The 12,638-nt window shown below is 49.7% G+C and overlaps 1 long non-coding RNA gene across 1 annotated transcript in view; it reads left to right on the top strand.

Moving 5' to 3' along the window:
* The window catches only part of LOC138515951 (uncharacterized), a 124,529-nt gene extending 112,112 nt beyond the window's left edge, over positions 1–12,417 (top strand). Inside the window, exon 3 of the long non-coding RNA XR_011282185.1 lies at positions 12,286–12,417. This is a non-coding gene — a long non-coding RNA (uncharacterized lncRNA). The remainder of the gene's footprint in view (positions 1–12,285) is intronic.
* The last annotated feature ends 221 nt before the right edge of the window (positions 12,418–12,638 follow it).

Here is a 12,638-nt window from a genome sequence, read left to right as displayed (position 1 = left end):
TTCCTTCCTGCTCCGGTTCTACGATCATCTAGTCCTCAGTCTATGCCGGAGCATCTGGGATTCGTGTCCTGTTCTTAATGCGAACGCCGTTTCGCGAGGGTGGTCCCCACTCTCTTTGCTTGGAGTGTCTAGGCCTGGAGCATCGCTGGTATTCGTACTTCTATTGCGATTCCCTCTCCGTCTGGGCACTCCGTCATCTTATTCGGTGGGAGGAACTGTTTCAGTGCGTTCCTCCACCTCATTTCCAGCTTTTCATCGACGAAAAGAAGAAACGCCCGGTACGTTCTTTACCTTTTTTAGGGCACACCAGCCAGGGGACTCCTTCCAGGGGTCTTCAGGTCCGGGAGGGGCTCGAGTAGCTCTATCACCAGGGGTTCTCCCGAGGTGCCTCAAGGGCCTAATGGGCGCACCGCAGTGGTCTCTGAGGGTTCCCACATTGGACCTGCCAAAACCGGACTCTGTTCCGAGGTTCACCGTTTGGGTACTAAAGTTCAGCCCAATACTTCTGTGGCTCTGGATACCGGGGTTTGCCCTGAGGTCTCTTATTACTCCTACGTCCCGTCCCCTTTCCTCCATACTTATGGGACATCTCTCCGTCCTGTGGGACGGGACCGGAGCACTTTGTAAAAAGCATCCAAAAATGTTTTCCAAAAATTAGTCCTTCCTCTCTTTCTTACGCGGGGACCGGCACGCGGCAGTAACCCCGCCCACCTTGGCTCCGCCCCGCGTATCGCCCATCAGTCCTTTTCTCCGCTCGTTCGGGACTGGACGCACTTGCATCCTCGAAGATTTTCTTCCCTTTTTTCCTCTCTGGCTCTCGCTAGCGATAGTGTACTAGTCTGTCGTTCAAACTAGACTTTCCAGATTGTTCATCGTGTCACCGTCGCTTCGCGAGGGCGGATCCCAATACTCTTTAGAGTGTTTGGGTCCGGATCACCGTTGGGACTCCTGTTTTTACTGCGACTCCCTTTCGGTCTGGGCACTTCAATGTTGGTTGGAGCGGTGGGAGGAGGTGTTCCGACAAACTCCTCCTTCACGTTTTCAGGCGTTTATCGACGAGAAGAAAATACGCCCGGTAAGATCTTTACTTTTCAGAGCACCCCGGCCGGGGGATACCTTTCCAGGTTCCTCTCGGGCCGGGAGGAGCGTTGATCGCTCGGTCACCGGGGTCCGCCCTGAGGTGTCCGTTGGGCCTAATAATTGTACCAGAGTTTTCTCCGAGGGTCTCCGTGAGGGGCCTGTGGATACCGGAGCACTCTCTGAGGCCCCTCCTGTGGGGGCTGTTTGTAGACCCAGTTCTACTGAGTCGTGGGATACCGGAGCTCCCTCCGAGGCCTCTCTGTCGGCTTCCCTCAAAAATAAGACCGGGGTGCACCCCGAGGCCTTGGTGGGGCTTGCTGTCACCGAACGGATGTTCGAGGCCCGCGCGGATAAGGTTGTTACCGGACTTAGGTCCGAGGTCCCTCTTTCAGAGGCTAAAGTTACCAACATTTCTAAGAGGCCTGACAAGGCCTTACCGGTGAAGGCTGTTTCTCACCGTTCCCGCTCTTGCGGCGACACCAGATCTGTTGAGGGGGCAAAGAAGGAAAGTTCTTCTTTTACCGGCAGTGCTGAGGTCCTTCCTGTGAAGGCTAATTTGGCGGGTGGTTGTTAGGCAGAAACCTGTGCAGTTCCCTTAGGGACCACTGCAAAAGATTTAAGACTACAGGTGTTAGCAGTAAACCCACTTGGTAGCAGTCTGTACCACCTAGATTTACCTGGTAGCTGTGGCTGAGCAGTCAGACTTCTCTCAAGAAGAGTTAGGCAGTATGCAAAGTATACTCAATAGGCACTTAGATACAATAATACAAGCAAACACTGACCAGAGCTTTGGTATCAAAGTATATAATTATTTATTTATAAACACACAGTGAAACACTCCAGCACTCTTATTGTAAAATATTCTACACACAGTTACTATTATGATATATACACCCCTTTTCCCCTTATTAGAAAATCACAGTAAAACACCACTTATTTTCATACAGAGGCGGGCGCTTAACTAGATTGCACTCTACTAAGGTTGTGGAAAAGGGAGGGAAAAAGACAGAATATGCAGGATTACACCACTCTACGATTCAGGAACACTATTAGCAAGGCAGAGAGCAAAAGTCACTAGTGAGCCAAAGTCCAACGGCTGGGCCCACTCTTAGAGAAAGCAGAGCACAAATGCGCCCAAGATCACAGTTACACTAGGCTTAGAAAGTCTCGCAGAGGGTTCAGAAAAGAGTTTAGAGAGGCTTTACAAAAGTTTAGCTAGGGTGTCCCAGGCTAACCCAGGTGCGAAAGCCGGGGGCTAAATCCACCCCGTACAGTCGGTTGCAAGGGAAGCCAGGCGCGACACGGTACCTTAAGTGGGTAGGATCCTCCAGCGGTGGCAGTTGTTCCTGGTAGTGGTTGCAAGTTGCGGCGTCGTCCAGGGGAAGAGAAGATCTCGACGTGGAGGAAAGATGCAGGTCGTTGCACTACCAGGGCAGAAACCAGCCGCTGAGTTTTCCGGTAAAAGGTGGTACCTTTTATCTCGCAGTCGTGGTAAAACGTGGTATCCCGGTTGCCGGGGTGCTTAGCACGGGCAAGGCGGCCACGAGATACGTCGGGAAAGCGAAAAGACGGTGAAACTGGTTATCCCCACCAGTCAAAGGAAGAAGACTCTCCGGCGGGAGATCTCCTCTGTCGTTGGGAAAAGTGGTGAGATGGTCCCGCAGGGCTCCACCGGTCGTGGTGTCGTGGCAGGTCGGCTCAGCTTCTCCCTCGTCGGATTCTTAGGTCCTGTGGCGACTTCTGAAGTTCCAGTCCCCAAAGCCCTGCTTTTATGCAGCAAACCCCCATTCACTCAGCCTAGCTGTCACTCAAACATGCCTTGGGCCAATCAGGACGGAGTGCGAGTTTAGTTGCCTAGGCAACTCAGTCCAGGGTGCCTAAATTCCCCTCCACCCCGCCTAAGTACCCCAGACATAGTGGCACCACTTTGGAGGGCTTCTGTGGAGAACACAAACGCCATTTTAGAATCAAGTTTTGGCAAAAAATACCAACCGGAGAATTAATATTAATTAAATAAACCGGCGGTATGTTCGAGGCTACCTTAAATAATTAAATAAAGATAGTAGCCTAAAACAATGGGAAATCCCATAGGAAAATATTTGCGGTTGAATATAAAAAGTAATATCCACTGCCACCAGCCAAAACTCGATCAGGGGGGACGGAGACGTGCCCCCTCGACTAACAGACCCTGGGGCAATCGAATTGCCCCAGCCAGTACGTCCACAATATGATGGTTTGTACTGGTTCTGTTCAGAATTCAAGACTAGTAAAGTCAATGGTGACTTTACATGCCTTGGGAGACAGTAGTCAGTCCCAGGGTATGGAGTCTATACTGGGGGGTCACTATGATACCCCTGTGTTACTGCACAGAGGGTATCGTGTAACACACATCACAAAAACACATGCAACCCTATGGAGTAAAAGACCCCATAGCCCATTAGACACATCTAGATTCAAAGAAACACACTCAAATCATGTCCAAGAGTGAGGGTAAAAGAGTCTCACTCTTGGCAGGAGAAAAAAATAAACCCCAAAAATCCAGCAAAGCTACTGGGGGACTCACTAGGTTAGGAAATTCAGCCTAAACAGAGAATTCTCCCTAACAGTGGTATGTCGCAGAAACATTCCAGGCCTCATAGTACCGGCTCTGCCGAGGTTCCTTATGTTAAGGCTAAAGTTAAGACCCCTGATCCATCGATGGGGACCCCTGCCTCACTTCCTCACGTGCTGCAGTTCCCCTCAGGCGATGACAAAATGGCGCCCATTCCCGCCATGACCGCGGCAGCCATTTTGGGTGCTACCCCTACAACTATGCCATCGGCCTCAGGTGTAGGGCTCGGTTCCTTGGGTGAACATAAAGTTCCTCGTGCGCATCCTTATTGGCCAGTTTACGATTGGAACGCCCGGATGCCCCTTCCGCACAATGTTTCGTTGCCTGCGGGGTCGGCACTTTTGATTTATGTGGATACGTCAGTGGAGGGGCCGGTGTGGCACCCTTCCCCGTTATGTCCCTGGAATTGTCCTCCCCATGAGAGGCCTCCTCAGGTTCCAAAGCAGTCCCCGGAGGACACCTTTTTTGGTAAATTTAAAACGCTCATGCGTACCGACCCCATGAGGGAGTATTTCAAAGGGCTTTTTAGGGAGATATGTCCGCCCGCGCCTCCGGCTCCACCCATTCCTCCGGTGGTTCCGCCAGCGCCTCCCTTGCCTACGGTGCCTTCCCCGACTCTTCCGCCTTTGCCCCCATTCTCCCCTGTGGACAAGGCAGCGCCCGGCACGGCTCAGCAGGATCCTGACCTGTCGGATGACAGGCAAGGCGTTCAGGACAACGAGGACCTGCTCCGCTCTATTAGAGCTTTTCATGACCGGGTACTAGACATGATGTGCTTCTTAGATGTTCCGGTGCCCAAGGCACCCGCTCCGCAGGAGAGCGTGCTTTCTGGGGCGTTCATCCTGTCTCCTTTGGAGCATACCAGCCTGTTCTTGCAGAAGGACGTTCTGGCCAAGGTCCGCAGGGTCTGGGAAAAGCCACACTCTGGACTTTTCGTCAATAAGAAAATTGACGCGAGATACAGGCTGCATTCTTCGGAAGAGGTGGCCCTGTCGTCTTGTCCGCCCCCCTCCTCCACAGTGGTGGCTGCGGCCACTTTGCAGTCCAGGCCTGCAGCATCCTCTTCCACGATGGCTACTCGGGTTCTGGGAAAGGAGGACAAGCTCCTTGACTCCCTTGGGAGAAAAATTTTCGCCAACTCGGCCTTGCAGCTCAGGCAGGCCAATGCCGAACTGGTGTTAGCAGGGGCTAATATGCAGATGTGGAAAGGTCTGTCGGAATTTGAGGAGTTCATCCCGGTCGAGAAGCTGGAAGACTTTAAGGGGGGATTATCCAATGCCAGGGTCTTGGCCCAAGATCTCCTGGAGGCTGCGGCTCATCACGTAGACACCTCGGCTCGGGGCCTTATGCTGGGGGTTGATACCTCATGGCAGGCGTGGCTGCATGCCACTAAATTCTCAAAAGAAGTGCAGGACAAGGTGTTGGACCTTCCGTTCGATGGTAAGGAGCTCTTTCATTCTACAACAGATGTAGAGTTCACCAAGACGAAGGATAGCACTCAGACAGCTAAGTCCTTGTCGGTCCTTGTTACGACCCCTTTCAAAACCCAGAGACCGTTGTCCCAAAGCCGACCCTCCTCTGGCTTTAGGGGCTTCCTCGACCGGAAATCTCAGAGTGGATAGTCCTTCGGGGAATAACCACCGTAGGCAACAACAGACTCGGTTTTTCTCCCACTCCTCAGCCTCCTCCTCAGGTTCAGGTGGCAACACCACCGAAAAACCTACTAAATGAGGGTACTCCGCGCTCGCACGAGACCCCGGTGGGAGGACGCATTGCGTCTCATTGGGAGGCGTGGCAGACCATCACCGAAGACAGATGGGTCTTGTCAGTTGCTCGGGCGGGCTTCCGCTTACCCCTACCCCACCCTTCAACCCTCCTTTTCAGCTGTCGGGCTCACCCTGCCTCAAAGCCGAGGTTCAGAAACTTCTGGACCTCAGAGCTGTGGAACCCATTCCCCCTCGGGGAACGAGGTGAGAGGGCTTCTACTCCCGGCTGTTTACAGTGCCCAAACCCAACCAGGCCTTTCCCAGATCTATCTTTTCCTACCCCAAGGGAAAATCAAGATGATCACGCCCAGCCAGATACGTTCTTCCTTGCAGACGGGCGATTGACTCAGCATGGTGGATCTTCAGGATGCGTACATGCATATTCTGATTTGCTATCCACACAGGAGATATTTCTGTTTTTCTTTGGGAGAGGAGCACTTCCAGTTTCGAGTGCATCTTTTTGGCCTCAGCTCAGCGCCGCGTGTCTTCATGAAGATGTCAGTGATTGAGGCTTATCTTCGTCTGCAGGGTATCCATGTGTATCCGTATTTGGACGACTGGCTCTTATGCAGCCCTTGTCCGTTGAAAGCAGCGGGCAATCTTCAGTCTCTCCTTCAGCTCCTGTTCCATCTTGGGCTGTTGATGAACTGGCGGAAATCTTCCACGACGGTCTCGCAGGACTTGGTTTTCCTGGGTTTTTCGCTGGAACACGATCGATTGCAGAGTGCACCTGACCGGGGACAGGATGGCAGATCTGTTAGCCACGTGTCAGATGTTTGCCCAGTCGGAGAGCATGTCGGCCTGGTGGTTCCAGAGGCTTCTGGGCCTCATGGCCTCGTGCGTGTTGGCTCTTCCTTTTGCTCGTCTCACGATGAGACGGACCCAGATGGCTCTTCGGAGTTCTTGGCGTCAGGCTGTGGACCCGGATTCAAAGCTGATAATGATTCCGGCTTCCATGAGAGTGGACCTGGAATGGTGGTCATCTCTTAGCAATCTGTCAGTGGGTGCGGGGTTTCAAGACCCAGCCCCTACGGTGACTATCACGACAGACTCCTCCCTCCTGGGGTGGGGTGCGACGTTAGATCTTCTTCAGGTCTCGGATCTCTTGTTGCCTCAGGACAAGCTCCTCCACATAAATAATTTAGAGCTTCTGGCGATCTTCCTAGCGCTCAGGGCGTTCAGACCGATCATTGCCAATAAGGTGGTCCGTGTGCGCACGGACAATGTGGTGTTGATGTATTACATCAACAAGCAAGGGGGAACAAAGTCTCCCCCCGACCCCCTTGTGGACCTGTCCATCCAGATTTGGGAGTGGGCCGTGCTTCATGGTGTTTGGCTGCTTGCAGTACACATCCCGGGCCAGCTGAATGTCACAGCGGATGCCCTCAGCCGGCGGAAAGTGGTCAGCTACGAGTGGGAGTTGAAGGCGGAGGTCCTCTAATGGATTTTCTTGCGTTGGGGCACGCCGGAGGTGGACCTCTTCGCTACGGCGGTAAACAAGAAGCTTCCTGAGTATGCCTCCAGAGGTGGGCTAGGAACCTCCTCTCTGGGGGATGCTCTCGAGATTCCATGGCACAACATGAGAGTTTACGCCTTCCCGCCTCTGCCTCTAGTCCATCGAGCAATTTGGAAGCTGAAGAACTCGGTGCGTTGTTCCCATCTACTCATAGCCCTGTGGTGGCTGGTCACGTTTTGGTTCTCGGAACTTCAACACCTGTCGATGTATCCGCCGATCAGGTTACCAGTGACCCCCGATCTTCTTCTTCAGTGGGAACAGCAGATGTGGCACCCCTCCCCACAATCGCTCAGCTTGGCGGCATGGTGCCTGAGTTCAAGTCTTTAAAACATCTTAACTTGTCTGCGGATAACATGTGTATTATCCAGGCAGCTAGGAAACCCTCGACTAGATCCCAATACAGAAGTAAATGGCTCAAGTTCTGTCATTGGTGTTTGGGAAAGCAGTTGGACCCAAGGGAGGCTACGATTGACACGGTACTGTCTTTCGTATCCTTCCTGGCAGAATCGGGTGTTCACGTTCTGTCATGCAGAACTTACCTTTCAGTGGTTTCCGCTTACCTTTCTACGGACCATTGGTCTTACTCTCGGTGTAATCCAGTGGTTAAGAAGCATTTTGCAGGCTTGACACGCCTCTACCCTCCAGTTCGTAGTCCGCACCTGCCGTGGGATTTAAATGTAGTCCTGACGACATTGTGCCATAAGCCTTTTGAACCCATGGCCACGGTGGACCTCAAGTACCTATCCTGGAAAGTGTCCTTTCTGGTCACCGTTACGTCAGCAAGGCAGGTGAGTGAGTTCCAGGCCTTGTCGGTGGAGCATCCCTTCTTGGTCTTTCACAAGGATAAGGTTGTCCTACGGACGAATCCTGCTTTCCTGCTGAAGGTGGTAACTGAATTCCATCTGAATCAGTCAATCTCCCTGCCAGTCTTTTTTCCAAACCCTACCTCAGAGGCAGAAAGGGTTCTGCATTGTCTCGATGTAAGAAGGGCTCTTAAGTTCTATCTTGACAGGACTTCCGAGCTTAGGAGTACTTCTCAACTATTTGTGACTTTTGGTAACCCTGAGGGTAAGCAGGCGTCTATTTCTCAGTGGATCGCCACCTGCATTACGGAGTCTTTCACCGTCCAAGGGCTGAAACCTCCTAAGGGTATTCATGCACACCTGGTGCGGGGCAAGGCAGCTGCGTTTGCTTTTCAGAAATATGTCCCCTGGGAGTCCATCATTAGGGCAGCTACTTTGGCCTCCCCATCTGCTTTTTTGTAAGCATTATTGTCTTGACTCATGTTCAAGAGCTGATGCTCAGTTTGGTCAGGCTGTGCTGAAGAGCCTTTTTCAGTAAGGGGTATTTCCATCCACCCGTAGTTCCTGTTAGGAGTGCTTGGGAATCTCCCATAAGTATGGAGGAAAGGGGACGGGACGTAGGAGTATAACTCACCGTAGTGACCACCTTACTCCTAGCCCATAGTCCCCTTTCCTCCATCCGCCCACCCGCCGTCTACTCTAATAAGGTTCCTCTGTTATTGCTAATAGGTCTCTAACCTGGCGATAGAAAAGGACTGATGCGCGGGGCGGAGCCAAGTTGGGCGGGGTTACCACCGCGTGCCAGGCCCCGCGCAAGAAAGAGAGGAAGGACACATTTTAGAAAAATAAAATGTGGATGCTTTTTACAAAGTGCTCCGGTCCCGTCCCACAGGACAGAGAGGTCCCATAAGTATGGAGGAAAGGGGACTATGGACTATGGTAAGGTGGTCACTACGGTGAGTAACCTGGTTATTCCACAATAGTGGAGAGTTTTACAATATCTACCATCCACCCTCATAGGTCGACTGATGTGTATTGGAATTTCTAAATTTGAGACCATCAGGCTGAAATATTCTTGCATCTAATGCGAGATCTGTGGTCTGAAATGCGGACATGTGCAGCTCTCATGGTTTGGCCAATATATCTTGGGCCACAGCGGCACACAATACCATTCTGTATCGCCAAACTTGAAAGTATTTTTTTTTCTTGGTGAATTTGCAAATTCTACAGGAACCACAGAAATGTCCCGTCAGGCAGATCAAGACAGAGAAGCAGGGCTTCACTGGTGTACACAGGAGTTGATGTTGATCAGCTGCAGGGGTCATCAGCGGGCTGTGTCTTCGTAGAAGTTTTGGTTCCAACGATCTGTCGAAGGAGTCATCCTTTTATCAAATATTCAGGCGGGGAGGAAGCCCAAGTGCACCAGTGGTAAGGATATGCACTATTCAAACTGCCAGTAGCTATCCAATCAAGCATAGCCACTGGTCATCACATCTGCCCAGCAACAGACTTTCTGGCACCAAAGATGTGGATTGGGACCTGCAATCCCAGCCTCTTCCTCCGGCGCATCGACACAACGCAGCCCTATAGCCTGCGAAAGCTACAGCTTTCTCCGGAAAAAGGGATTTCCATAAAAGGCATTTCCTGAACTGATAAGGCAGCAAGAAAGCCAAAGAACAATATGGCCAAAAAACAAGCAAAAAACCTTGTGGCGCTGCCATTTTAGGGTGCTAGCCACCTTTAGTAGCCACTCGTAAATGCAAAAGTGCATGAGCAAAATAAAACAAACCCAATACAAATATCACAGCTGCCACTACCCTGTCTTAGGAACATTGTAAAAGTAACCAAAAAGACATTATATACAACGATATGAGGATACAAAATATCCTAACTGCACTACTGTGAGGTGATGTGTGCAATTGTAACAACACACTAAGTCCTATAGAGAGATATTGGGCCTCATTATGACCCTGCCGGTCCGGAAACAAGGGTGCCGGTAAGCTTACCAGCACCCTTGTTTCCGGACCAGCATATTACATGTCTGCCTGCTGGAGCCGCTGTGCCCAACAGGTGCACCCTGCCCAGCACAGCAACAATGGTAGGCAGAGTGGTCACAGAAGCACTGCCACCGTTAGCAACGGTGCCAATGCTTCCGTGTCCCCACTCTCATAGATTCTTATCGGACTCCATGGGAATGAGGGCTTACATTTTACCGGCGCCTGACTTTCCGGGCCGCCGCTGTTGTAATCTCCTGGTGGTACCGGGAAGTCGGGCGCCGGTAAATATTTACGGTTCCAGCAGCAATTTCCCTGGTAGCACCGACATGGTTATCACCGGACCCGTAGTCTCTCAATACTGACCATCTTAGTGACTCGTCGTTTTCCCCAGTGCAGGGGAAGTAAAGCATAAGTGTGTACCTCAGAGTCAGGAAACTGTTCAAAACAAGCAAAAAGAATGGGGATCCCATGGAAATCTATGGAGAGAAATGTGCAAAAATAAATCTTATAAGGACTAGAGCTTTGCAGGACAGCAAGCTGATATCTCATCCCTCCCCACGATTTCTCAGCTTGGCAATGTGGTTCCTGAAATCCGATCAGTAGTTCATCTTAATATTTCAAAGGGAAACCTTCAAGTCATTTAAGTGGCTTGTAAACCATACAGCCAGTTGGAATACAAAAGCAAATTGCTCCTTTTTTGCCAGTGGTGTTTGAAAATGGCGATAAATCACCAGTATGCCTCCTTCGATCACGTTCTATCATTTGTTTCGGAACTTGCTGCTACAGGGATCCAAATGGACTCCTGCAGGACCTTTCTGTTGGCCATTTTGATTGCATTTGTCACCTTTACCCACCTGGTAAATCCCCTCATGATACGTGGGATCTTAGTGTCACTTCAGGCTGTCTGTAAAAAAGAAAAAAATACTTTGAGCCCAGGACTATGGCGGATAGTAAACTGGTTTCTTTCTAGGTCACTTTTCTTGTATTTAGAACTTGCGCAATAATAGTAAGTGAGTTAAAGGCCCTTTGTGCTGAAAAGCCTTTCACTGTCTTTAATTGTGACAAAGGTTGTCCTTAGAACCCATCTATCTTGTTTGCCCAAAATAGTCTGAGTTTCATATAAATCAGGAGATCTCCCTATCATTTCTTTTCCTAGACCCGTCTTGCGATGTGGAAAGGGAAAGGGTCCCACATAACTTGGATGTTCGGAGGGCTCTTAAATTCTGCCTTGATGGAACAAAGGACATCAGGTCCTCTTCCAATCTTTTTTTTATGTTTGGCAATTCCAACAGGGGCATACAAGCATCAAAAGCCACCATAGCCATGTGGATTGTTTCCTGTATTTCCGAGACGTACTCGGTTCAAGGTCTTCAACTACCGCAAAGTCATCATGAACAACTTGCAAGAGCAAGAGTGGCTTCAGTTGCCTTTCAAAAATATGTCCTCTGGGAGTCCATTTCAAGAGCTGCCACCCATCAGCAGTCCATAAGCAGTCAGTTCTCAAAAGCCTCTTCAAGTAACATTGCGTTATGTTTATCCACTCATTATTCCTGTTCCAGTGCTTGGGTATCTACCATAACTATGGAGGAAAGGGGATGGGACGTACGAGTAAGAAAAAGTTGCTCATCGTAGTGACTAACATACTCCCAGTCCATAATTCTCTTTTCTCCATTCGCCTGCCTTCCTTCACCTCCAAAAGTCCTTAATTGAGTGTACCTCACCAACCTCAGTGATTGGAAAAGGACTGAGGGGCGAGGTACAGGAAGAAGTGGCTACAGGTGCATGCGCCAGCCCTAAAACTATGGTTTTTAGTGCACCAAAAAGTGCTTGCCCCTCGTCTCGATGGATGTTTGGCTTGAATGGAAAGCAAAGAGGACTCTGGATTAGGAGTATGTTAGTCTCTACGGTGAATAACCTTTTATAAATGAATGAGCATAACAATCCATAAGAGAACCGACAAGGCTACCATCTTAGAAGTGCAGCTGGCTCCACAAATGCATCTGATGTAAAAGTGCCAAAAATACTGAAACACGTACATAGAATTCAGGGTAGCAAATTGTCTGTGGGGTTTGAACTTCATTAAGTATAGGAGTCTGTGGGGTCAGAGGAACGGATATCAGGTATGTAATTCTGGTTTGTAACAAGTAAAACATGTTTTACCTCGTATCTTGCACATTTGCAGTTGAATATGCATATGCAAACGAAGTCTCTTGCCCTCATTTGATGCTACGTGGTGCCCAATGGGTGTAGTAAGAAAATGGTATCAAAGGTATACATATATGATACATGAATACGTTTTTAATTGGGACATATGTCCGAATTTAAAGTGTCAATTAACAAGCAGCAGCAGATTTTTTGTTTAAAAAAAGCCATACGTGCCAAAACGTAAATGAGGCATACGCAAATATTGAGATGTTTGCTATTTTGTCATTGGAATTAAGAGAAAGCTAATTTTGAAGGTTTCACTGTCATTATCTAATCCAGATTTTAGCATTTTGTTTTTTCTTGACAGGTGACCCAAAACCAAAGTAACCATGCAACAGAGTCCCCTGCAGATGACTATAAAAAGTTGGGAACTCTTTTTGGCGAAATAAACAAAATCCTGATTGGCATAGGGTTTTCAAGAATGTACTTTGGTGAAAGGACTGTGGAGCCTGTGCTTATTGTATTTTTTTGGGTTATGCTGTGGTTTCTTGGCCTACAAGCTCTGGGACTAGTTGCTCTTCTGTGCCTTGTCATCATTCATGTACAGGAGTAACACGTGGGCAAGTGAACTCTCACTCGACAGACCTCATGGACGTCTGCTTTCCATGGAAATAAGGCAAGATGCGTTTCCGTCCAATGCAGTGGCCAAAATATTACGAT

Source organism: Ambystoma mexicanum, chromosome 6q, assembly GCF_040938575.1.
Source record: "Ambystoma mexicanum isolate Mex_15411 chromosome 6q, UKY_AmexF1_1, whole genome shotgun sequence".
NCBI classification, from domain to species: Eukaryota; Metazoa; Chordata; class Amphibia; order Caudata; family Ambystomatidae; genus Ambystoma; species Ambystoma mexicanum.
Note: the sequence above shows the minus strand (reverse complement) of the source record. Positions and strands in the feature narration are given on the sequence as shown.